Genomic DNA, 12362 nt, shown 5'->3' on the forward strand with positions numbered 1-12362 from the left:
ATTATAGACCGGTTAGCTTAATCTCTGTAGTGGGGAAGATGCTTGAGTCTATTATCAAGGAAGAAATAGCAAGGCATCTTGATAGAAATTGTCCCGTTGGGCAGACGCAGCATGGGTTCATGAAGGGCAGGTCATACTTGACAAATCTTTTGGAATTCTATGAAGACATTATGAGCAAGGTAGACAATGGGGACCCAGTGGATGTGGTGTACCTAGATTTCCAAAAGGCCTTCGACAAGGTGCCGCACAAGAGGCTACTGCATAAGATAAGGATGCATGGCATTAAGGGTAAGGTATTAGCATGGATAGAGGATTGGTTGACTAACAGGAAGCAAAGAGTGGGGATAAATGTGTGCTATTCTAGCCGGCAGTCAGTGACTAGTGGTGTGCCTCAGGGATCGGTGTTGGGACCGCAATTATTTACAATTTATATAGATGATTTGGAGTTGGGGACCACATGTAGGGTGTCAAAGTCTGCAGATGACACTAAGATGAGTGGCAGAGCAAAGTGTGCAGAGGACTGTGAAACTTTGCAGAGGAACATAGATACATTGAGTGAGTGGGCAAAGGTCTGGCAGATGGAATACAATGTAAATAAATGTGAAGTCATACATTTTGGTAGGAGTAATAGTAAAAAGGATTATTACTTGAATGGTAAAAAGTTGCAGCATGCTGCTATGCAGAGGGACCTGGGTGTCCTTGTGCATGAATCACAGAAGGTAGGTCTGCAGGTACAACAAGTAATTAGGAAGGCAAATGGAATTTTGTCCTTCATTGCTAAAGGGATTGAAATTAAAAGCAGAGAGGTTATGTTGTAGCTGTACAAGGTGCTGGTGAGGCCACACCTGGAGTACTGTGTGCAGTTTTGGTCTCCTTACTTGAGAAAGGATGTACTGGCACTGGAGGGGGTGCAAAGGAGGTTCACGAGGTTAATTCCAGAGTTGAGGGGGTTGGCTTATGAGGAGAGACTGAGTAGATTGGGATTATATTCATTGGAATTCAGAAGATTCAGGGGGAATCTTATAGAAACATATAAAATTATGAAGGGAATAGATAAGATAGAAGTGGAAAGGATGTTTCCACTGGCAGGTGAAGCTAGGACAAGAGGGCATAGCCTCAAGATTAGAGGGAGCAGATTTAGGACTGAATTGAGAAGGAACTTCTTCACCTAGAGGGTTGTTAATCTATGGAATTCCTTGCCCAGTGAAGGAGTTGACGCTACTTCAGTAAACGTTTTTAAAGATAAGGTAGATATTTTTTTGAACAATAAAGGAATTAAGGGATACGGTGAGAATGCAGGTAAGTGGATCTGAGTCCACAAAAAGATCAGCCATGATCTTATTGAATGGCGGAGCAGGCTCGAAGGGCCAGACGGCCTACTCCTGCTCCTAGTTCTTATGTTCTAAGATCAAAGCCAAAGGCTCTGCAATCTCCTCCCTAGCTTCCCAGAGAATCCTAGGATAAATCCCATCTGGCCCAGGGGACTTATCTATTTTCACACTTTCCAGAATTGCTAACACCTCCTCCTTATGAACCTCAATCCCGTATAGTCTAATAGACTGTATCTCAGTATTCTCCTCGACAACATTATCTTTTTCCTGCGTGAATACCGACGAAAAATATTCATTTATCGCCTCTCTTATTTCTTCGGACTCCACGCACAACTTCCCACTACTGTCCTTGACCGGCCCCAATCTTACTTTAGTCATTCTTTTATTCCTGACATACCTATAGAAAGCTTTAGGGTTTTCCTTGATCCTACCTGCTAAAGACTTCTCATGTCCCCTCCTGGCTCTTCTTAGCTCTCTCTTTAGGTCCTTCCTGGCTAACTTGTAACTCTCAAGCGCCCTAACTGAGCCTTCACGCCTCATCTCTACATAAGCCTCCTTCTTCCTCTTGACAAGAGATTCAACTTCTTTAGTAAAGCACGGTTCCCTCGCTCGACCACTTCCTCCCTGCCTGACAGGTACATACTTATCAAGGACACACAGTAGCTGTTCCTTGAACAAGCTCCACATTTCAATTGTGCCCAGCCCCTGCAGTCTCCTCCTCCATCCTATGCATCCTAAATCTTGCCTAATTGCCTCATAATTGCCTTTCCCCCAGCTATAACTCTTGCCCTGCGGTATGTACCTATCCCTTTCGATTGCTAAAGTAAACGTAACCGAATTGTGGTCACTATCACCAAAGTGCTCACCTACCTCCAAATCTAACACCTGGCCTGGTTCATTACCCAGTACCAAATCCAATGTGGCCTCGCCTCTTGTTGGCCTATCTACATACTGTGTCAGGAAACCCTCCTGCACACTTTGGACAAAAACTGACCCATCTAAAGTACTCAAACTATAGCGTTTCCAGTCAATATTTGGAAGATTAAAGTCCCCCATAACAACTACCCTGTTACTTTCGCTCCTATCCAGAATCATCTTTGCAATCTTTTCCTCTACATTTCTGGAACTTTTTGGAGGCCTATAGAAAACTCGCAGCAGGGTGACCTCTCCTTTCCTGTTTCTAACCTCAGCCCATACTACCTCAGTAGACGAGTTGTCATCAAACGTCCTTTCTGCCACCGTAATACTGTCCTTGACTAACAATGCCACACCTCCCCCTCTTTTACCACCTTCCCTGGTCTTACTGAAACATCTAAACCCCGGAACCTGCAACAACCATTCCTGTCCCTGCTCTATCCATGTCTCCGAAATGGCCACAACATCCAAGTCCCAGGTACCAACCCATGCTGCAAGTTCACCCACCTTATTCCGGATGCTCCTGGCATTGAAGTAGACACTCTTCAAACCACCTTCCTGCCTGCCGGTACACTCCTGTGACCTTGAAACCTTATTTATGACCTCACTACTCTCAACCTCCTGTACACTGGAGCTACAATTCAGGTTCCCACCCCCCTGTTGAATTAGTTTAAACCCTCCCGAAGAGCATTAGCAAATTTCCCCCCCAGGATATTGGTACCCCTCTGGTTCAGGTGTAGACCATCCCGTTTGTAGAGGTCCCACCTACCCCAGAATGAGCCCCAATTATCCAGGTATCTGAATCCCTCCCTCCTGCACCATCCCTGTAGCCACGTGTTCAACTGCTCTCTCTCCTTATTCCTCGCCTCGCTAGCACGTGGCACGGGTAACAAACCAGAGATAACAACTCTGTTTGTTCTAGCTCTAAGCTTCCACCCTCGCTCCTTGAATTTCTGCCTTACATCCGCATCCCTTTTCCTGCCTATGTCGTTGGTGCCTATGTGGACCATGACTTGGGGCTGCTCCCCCTCCCCCTTAAGGATCCCGAAAACACGATCCGAGACATCACGGACCCTGGCACCTGGGAGGCAACACACCAACTGCGAGTCTCTCTCGTTCCCACAGAATCTCCTATCTGTCCCCCTAACTATGGAGTCCCCAATGACTGATGCTCTCCTCCTCTCCCCCCTTCCCTTCTGAGCAACAGGGACAGACTCTGTGCCAGAGACCTGTACCCCATGGCTTACCCCTGGTAAGTCGTCCCCCCCAACAGTATCCAAAATGGTATACTCATTATTGAGGGGAACAGCCACAGGGGATCGCTGCACTGTCTGCCTGTTCCCTTTCCGTCCCCTGACTGTAACCCATCTACCTCTTTCCTGTACCTGAGGTGTGACTACCTCCCTGTAACTCCTCTCAATTACCCCTTCAGCCTCCCGAATGATCCGAAGTTCATCCAGCTCCAGCTCCAGTTCCCTAACACGGTTTCCGAGGAGCTGGAGTTGGGTGCACTTCCCGCAGATGAAGTCAGTGGGGACACTAGTGGTGACCCTTACCTCCCACATTCTACAGGAGGAGCATGCAACTGCCCTAACATCCATTCCCACTGTTCTGAATTCTTACCAAATCGGCGCTCAGAACCTTTTTTTTGGTTAGAGGAGGAGGATGGGTGGGAGACACTACCTAAGTAGTGTTTCGGGTAAAGCAACCGCCCAAATATATTATCTCACTTACTCAGGCGTCCCGTGTCCGCTCCTGCTCAGCGTGCGATCTGCCTATTCACGAGGTAAGTTTTTAAAGGATTAACTTACCTTCACGGCAGCCCCCTGGTCCTTGCTCTCGCTGCTCCCGCTGCTGCTGCAAAAATGGAGCATAAGTTCCTAAAATATTTTAAAACATAGGCATAGAGATATACAGTGCGGAAACAGACCCTTCAGTCCAACACGTCCATGCTGACTAGATATGCTAAATTAATTCAGTTTCATCTGCCAGCATTTGGTCCATATCCCTCTGAACCATTCCGATTCATATACCCATCCAGATGCCTTTTAAATGTTGTAATTGTACCAACCTCCACCACTTCCTCTGGCAGCTCATTCCATATACACACCACCCTCTGCATGAAAAAGTTGCCCCTTAGGTCCCTTTTAAATCTTTCCCCTCTCACCTTAAACCTATGCCCTCTAGTTTTGGACCACCACCCAGAGAAAAGACCTCACCCCATCCATGCCCCTCATGATTTTATAAATCTCTATAAGGTCACCCTCAGCCTCTGATGCTCAGGGAAAATAACCCCATTTATTCAGCTGCTCCCTATAGCTTAAACCCTGGCAACATTCTTGTAAATCTTTTTTGAACCCTTTCCAGTTTCACAACATCCCTTCTATAGCAGGGAGAACAGAATTGCATGCAGTGCTCCAATAGTGGCCTAACCAATGTCCTGTACAGCCGCAACATGAACTCCCAACTCCTATACTCAATGCACTGAATAATAAAGGGAAGCATACCAAACACCTTCTTCACTATCCTATCCACCTGCTTCTCCACTTTCAAGCAACTATGAACATACACTCCAAGGTCACTTTGTTCAGCAACACTCCCCAGGACCTTACCATTAAGTGTGTAAGCCCTGCCCTGATTTGCCTTTCCAAAATGCAGCACCTCACATTTATCTAAATTAAACTCCATCTGCCACTCCTCAGCCCATTGGCCCATCTGATCAACTCCCTGTTGCACTCTGAGGTTACCTCCTTCGCTGTCCACTACACCTCCAATTTTGGTGTCTTCCACATATTACTAACCATATGTTCACATATGGGGAGGCATTTACTAACTCCTATGTTCACATCCGAATTATTTATATAAATAACAAAAAGCAGTGGACCCAGCTCTGATCCTGTGGCACACCGCTGGTCACACAGGCCTCCAGTCTGAAAAGCAACCCTTCACCACCCTCTGTCTTCTACCTCCGAGCCAGTTCTGTATCCAAATAGCTAGTTCTCCCTGTATTCCATGTGATCTAACCTTGCTAACCAGTCTAACATGAGGAACTTTGTTGAACGCCTTACTGAAGTCCCTATAGATCAAATCCACCACTCTGGCCTATCAATTCTCTTTGTTTCTTCTTCAAAAAACTCATTTAACTTAGTGAGACACACTTTCCCACATTCAAAGCCATGTTGACTATCCCGAATGAGTCCTTGCCTTTCCAAGTATGTGTAAATCCTGTCCCTCAGGATTCCATCCAACAACTTGCCCACCATCAATGTTATACTGCTTTACTGCACTGTATTTCCTTCATATTTATTGATGTATTTTTATTTTGTAAGTTCTTTCAGCTAGGAATACACAGTGCTGCATACGTGTGGAGACGTATTTCAACTTTTATGTTGTTTCTTCCGGAAGAAAAACAATGTAGGAATGGAACCCTGGCTTTAACATGAATGCCTATGATTTGCTTAGAGTTGTTTCACATAACATAGCTATTCTCAGGATCAGAATTGCAACATTAAGTAAGGAATACCTCTCTAAGATGCTGTATGCCTTATTTTGTAGCCTTATTAGTTACTCAACTTCCCAGTCAATTGTAAAAGTGCTTCCCAGGACAATGGTGTAGCTGTTGGAGGTCAGTCATCTCAGCTCCAGGACATCACTGCAGGAGTTCTTCAAGGGAGTGTCCTAGGCCCAACCACCATCAGTTGCTTGATCAACGACCTTCCCTGCATCTTAAGGTCAGAAGTGGGGATGTTTGCCAATGATTGCACAATATTCAGCACCACTCGTGAACCCACAGATACTGAAGCAGTCCATATCCAAATGCAACAATATCTGGACAATACCCGGCTAGGGCTGAAGGGCCTTTTACTGTGCTGTAGACCTATATAGGTCTATAACGCTATGACTATATAACATTAGCATGAAGTAATTACCATCTCCGGCAAGAGAGAATCTGATCCTCACTCCGCGCTTATTCCCCCACTATCAGCATCCTCAATGTTACAACCAACTAGAAATTGAACTAAAGCAGTCATTTAAATTCTACGGCAATAACAAGCTGGACAAGTGTTCAATGGGGGAGCATTTTAGCAAAAGTGACCATAAAGCGGTACAGTTCAAATTTGTTCTGGGCAAATAAAACGATCACCTGCAAAAGATGGCTTTGGATTAGAGAAAGGCAGATTTTATTAAATTAAAGCAGGATTGGGCCACAGTTGACTGGGAACAGCTCCTTGCAGGTAAGTCTACAATGAAAAAATGCAGGGCACTTAAAGAGGTCCTGGGAAGAGTACCCTTGTACCCTGGGAACATATTCCCTTTAGAGGGAAATGTAGGGGCAATAAGTTTGGAGAACCCTAGATGTTTAGGACAATTCAGGACTGAATAAGGAAGAAGAGAAGAACTTTTAGTCCAAAAGGAAGAATTCAGCTGGGGCCCTTGAGGAACTCAGGAAGAAGAGAACATAAGAAAGCAAAAATAGGGCATGAGAAGGGACTTGCAAACAGGATTAGGGAGAATCCTAAGGTGTTTTATAAATACATTAAAGAGAAGAAGTTAACCAGGGAAAGAGTAAGACCGCAATAGGCACCAAGGGGGCAACCTCTGTGTGTGAAGCTGCAGGATATTGGAAGGGCATTGAATGAAACTTTCTCTTCAGTCTTCACTCTGGAAAAGGAGAATATAGGCACAGAATTCAGGAAAAGGGACAGTGAGGAGCTGGCACAGTTTGACAGAGGAAATGGGGAGGTATTGGAGGCTCTGTCAGGCTTGAAAACAGACAAAGCCCCTGGTCCAGATGAATTGCATCCCAGGCTGCTGTGGGAGCAGAGGCAGGAAATTGCAGGGGCTCTGACACAAATTTTTAATTCCTGTCTGACGTGTACGAGAGGACTGGAGGACGGCCAATGTGGTTCCACTTTTCAAGAAGGGTGGCAGAGATGAACCAGGAAATTACAGATGGATGGTCTCACATCAGTGGTTGGGAAACTGTTGGAGAAAATTCTGAAGCAGTGAATTAATACCCACTTGGAAAGGCATGGGTTAATTAGGGACAGTCAGCCTGGCTTTTTCAGAGGGAGGCCATGCCTAACAAACTTGTTAGAATTTTTGAAAATGTGATCATGTGTGTGGATGGGGGAAGTTCATCAGTTGATACAGTTTATATGGATTTTAGCAAAGCTTTTGACAAGGTCCCACACAGGAGTCTGATTGAGAAGGTTAAAACACATGGGAATTGAGGGAAACGTGATGAGATGGATCAGAAACTGACTTAGTAATACAACACAAAGGGTAGTGGTTGAAGGTTGCTTGAATGACTGGAGGCCAATGTTCAGTGGTGTACCATGAGGATCAGTACTGGGGTCCTTATTGCTTGTTATAGACATAAATTATATTGATAAAAATGTGGGGGGAGTGTTAAGTAAATTTGCAGATGACACCAAGATTGGTAGAGTGGTTAATAGCGAAGAAGATTGTTGTAGGTTACAGGAAGATATAGATGGGCAGACGGTATTTATCATAGAATTCCTACAGTGTGGAAACAGGCCCTTCGGCCCAACAAGTCCACACCACCCCTCAGAGTGTCCTACCCAGAGCCATCCTCCTATAACCCACCTAATTTACACATCCCTGAACACTACAGGCAATTTAGCATGGCCAAACCACCTAGCCTGCACATCTCTGTGACTGTGGGAGGAAACCAGAGCACCCGACGGAAACCCACGCAGACATGGGGAGAATGTGCAAACTCCACGCAGACAGTCGCCAGAGGGTGGAATTGAACCCGGGCCCCTGGTGATGTGAGGCAGCAGTGCTAACCACTGAGCCACCCTATTTAATCCTGGTAAGCACTTTGGAAGAAGAAACAGATGAGGGAGTATTTAATGAATGGCAGGAAACTGGGTAGCTTAGAGGGACCTTGGAGTAATTACTCACAGGTCTCTGAAGTTGGCAGAGCACGTAAATAAAATAATTAAGACAGTATATGGGATACTTGTAATCATCAGTCATGGCTTGGAGTATAAGAACAAAAGGTAATGTGGGAGTTGTACAGAGCATTGGTCAGGCCATAACTGGAGTACTGTGTGCAGTTCTGGTCATCTCGCTACAAGAAGGATGTGATAGCATTAAAGGGGGTACAGAGGAGGTTCACCAGGACGTTGTCTGGGATGGAGAAATTGAGCTATAAAGAGAGACTAGAGAGGTTTGAATTGTTTTGTTTAGAGCAGAGAGACTGACAGGGGGTATGATTAATTTGGATAAGATTGTGAGGGATAAGGACAGGGTGAATGGAGAGCAGCTGTTTCCCCTGGTTAAGGGGTCAGCCGTGAGAGGGCATTGTTTGAGGGTAAGGGGCAGGGGATTCAGAGGGGATTTGGAAAAAACTTTTTCACTCAGTGGGTGTTAGGAATCTGGAATGCATTGCTTGGGAAGATAACGGAGGCTGGAAAAACATAGAACATAGAACATAGAACAGTACAGCTCAGTACACGCCCTTCGGCCCACAATGTTGTGCCAACCTATTATTCTACTAAGATCAATCTACCCTGCATACCCTACATTTTACTATCCTCCATGTGCCTATCCAAGAGTCGCTTAAAAGTCTCTGAAGTCTCTGACTCCACTACCACTGCTGACAGTGCATTCCACATGCCCACCACACTCTGTGTAAAGAACCTACCTCTGACATCTCCCCTATACCTTCCTCCAATCACCTTAAAATTATGCCCCATCGTAATAGTCATTTCGACCCTGGGAAAAAGCCTCTGACTATCCACTCTATCTGTGCCTTTCATCATCTTGTAAACCTCTTTCAAGTCACCTCTCATCCTTCTTCGCTCCAATGAAAAAGCCCTAGCTCCCTCAACCTTTCCTCGTAAGACCTGCCCTCCAGTCCATGCAGCATCCTGGTAAATCTCCTCTGCACCCTCTCTAAAGCTTCCACATCTTTCCTGTAATGAGGCGACCAGAACTGAACACAATATTCCAAGTGTGGTCTAACCAGAGTTTTATAGCGCTGCAGCATAACCTCGTGGCTCTTAAACTCAATTCCCCTGCCAATGAAAGCCAACACACCATACGCCTTCTTTACAACCCTATCAACTTGGGTAGCAACTTTGAGGGATCTGTGAATGTGGACCCCAAGATCCCTCTGTTCCTCCACACTGCCGAGAATCCTGCCATTAACCCTGTATTCCGCATTCAAATTCAACCTTCCAAAATGAATCACTTCACACTTTTCTGGGTTGAATTCCATCTGTCACTTCTTTGCGCAGCTCTGCATCCTGTCAATGTCCTATTGCAACCTACAACAGCCCTCCACACTGTCCACAACTCCACTAACCTTACAATCTACACTTACAATCTTCAAAAAAAATTTGGATGAGCGCTTCAAATATCATAACATTCAAGGATATGGGACAAGCGCAGGAAATAGGAATTAGCATACGTTTAGTGATCGTTATGTTGGTGCAGACTCGATGGGCTGAAGGGTCTTTTCTGTGCTGTATGACTCTGAATTTACAAGAGCAGGTCAGAGGCTATGAATACTGCAGCGAGTAACTCCCCTCCTGACTCCCCAAAGCCTGTCCCACCATCTACAAGGCACAAGTCAGGAGTGTGCTGGAATACTCCCCACTTGCCTGGATGAGTGCAGCTCCAACAACACAAGAAACTTGACACCATCCAGGATAAAGCAGCCGCTTGATTGGCACTACATCCACAAACATTCACTCCCTCCACCACCGACGCTCAGTAGCAGCAGTGTGTACTGTCTACAAGATGCTCTGCAGAAATTCACCAAAGATCTTCAGACAGCACCTTCCAAACCCATGACCACTTCCATCTAGAAGGACAAGGGCAGCAGATACATGGGAACACCACCAGCTCCAAGTTCCCCTCAAATCACTCACCATCCTGACTTGGCAATATAACGCTGTTCCTTCACTGTTGCTGGGTCAAAATCCTGGAACTCCCTCCTGGGTCAACCCACAGCAGGGGGACTGCGGCGGTAGAAGAAGGCAGCTCACTACCACCTTCTCAAGGGGCAACTTGGGACGGGCAAGAAATGCTGGGCCCGGCCAGCGATGCCCACATCCCATTAACAAGTATTAACTGCACCATTTTGTTTCTCACCTTCTCAGGAATAACCAGCCCGGTTAAAAACCCCATCAAAATGAATCACGTCACATTTTGACACTTCAAACTGACATTGCCATTCACCACCACCGCCCCCCGCCCCTGCCCCCCGCTCCCTCCCCCCGATTCTCTGAGCTGGTTTATGTTTCCCACATTTAGGGTACCCCTCCATGTCATTAGCCACCGTGGTTACGTTGCAGAATTTCTACGCAAATACCTCCAAGATCCTAAGCCCGTGTCACCTGTTCGTGTGTGAACAGCAGTGATACCAGAGCGGATCCCTGTGGATTAGCTTTCCCCACTATTTACCTGCTTGAGGAACTTCCTTTTCACTCTTAACCTCTTCTTGGTTTTGTAGCCACCTCTCAATTTATTTGTAAACCTGTGACCCAGCCCTGGTCATGAATCCTTTTCATGGCACATAATCACTGGGAGATTGTAAGGTCTAATATATCACTCCCTCTATAATGCACTTCCCTCCACTATCCACTACGTCTTCAATATTCAATCACATTGGCTTGCCATGAGTTGTCCTTTAGAAATCGAGGCTGGCCAGTTTAGTTACAGTTTCAGTGCATCGTTCGAAGTGTGAAGGGTAACACTTGCAGTTTAACAGTGAGAAACTGTCTTTCGCACGGATTCTGATGGTGCTAATCTAAAGACCAAACCACCGTACTCTCACACAAGGCATTAGAGAGACACAACTGTTGGTGAGTCTATCACTCCTCAGGCAAGGTTGAGGAGATGGGATCTTTAGGGTCACTTCAGCTGGTGTAGGAATCAAGCCTACACTGTTAGTATCCATCGGTATTAGAGACCAGTCACCCCCAGCTCGCTGAGATAATCCTGTACTCATGTCCTCACTTCCCAGAGTTTTCAGATGGCACCAAATTATGGCAATGTTCTTCTCCCTGTGGGGATTGTCCTGATCTACAGTCTTCATTAAAAATAACAATGAGTCAATTGTCTTCTTGGGTTTCTATTCCCTGAAAGAGCTGTGAGTCATTGGAAAGTCTCCCTTTTTCCTAATCTTGCTAAAGCTTTGGGATCTATCTACAAATAGGGACCAATAGCATAGAACTCTTTGATGTGTCTCTATTTAATAGTGAGGATGACTTCACAGTTACATGACTGATTACTAGCTGAGTCTGTCGACAAGGTATGTAATTTGATGTGTGTTTGCTTTTAATCTAATATTTTATTAACTGGTTATATTTTTAGTTTATCCAGTAGAGCTTTCTCTAATTGGCAGTGCAGGGTTTTATTTCATTAACTCTGTGTGTTATAACATATTACGTGGCTGGTGTGTTTTATCCAGTTACAGAATTTGTTATACAATACATTCACAAGTTTATATTATATAACACGCTGACAATATATCCTGGATTATAAGGTAGTAGCAATGCAGTCAGTTTTTAGACAATATACCTAATGGGAATTATAAAGAGACAATACTGTGGATGCTGGAAACCTGAACCAAGGACAGGGAATGCTGGAGAAACTCAGCAGGTCTGGCAGCATCTGTGCAGAGAGAAACAGAGTTAATAGTTTGAGTCCAGTGACCCTTCCTCAGAACATGGCAAAGAGAATCATGGAAATGTCACAGTGTGGAAGGAGACCATTCAGCTGGTTGTGTTTGCACTGAGTTCCAATCCAAATTTCCTTTCTCTCTCTCTTCCTGCACCATCATTTCCATCCAAATAACCATCCAATGCCTTATTGAACGCTTCAACTGAACCTGCCTCCACCACATTTCCAGGCAATGCATTCCTCACTCTAACTGCTCGCTGGGTGAGGGTGGGGTTAAGAGTTGGGGGTAAGGAATGTGGGGGGAGGGTAGGAATATGGGGGGGATGGGGTAGGGATGTGGAAGGGGGAGGAGTGTGGGGTGGGGTTTTAGGAGTGTGGGGTGAGGGTAGCAATATGGGGGAAGGGATAGGGGTGTGGAAGAGGGAGGAGTGTGGGAGGAGTAGGAGTGTGGGG

Source organism: Rhincodon typus, chromosome 2 (assembly GCF_021869965.1).
Source record: "Rhincodon typus isolate 14 chromosome 2, sRhiTyp1.1, whole genome shotgun sequence".
Lineage (NCBI taxonomy): Eukaryota > Metazoa > Chordata > Chondrichthyes > Orectolobiformes > Rhincodontidae > Rhincodon > Rhincodon typus.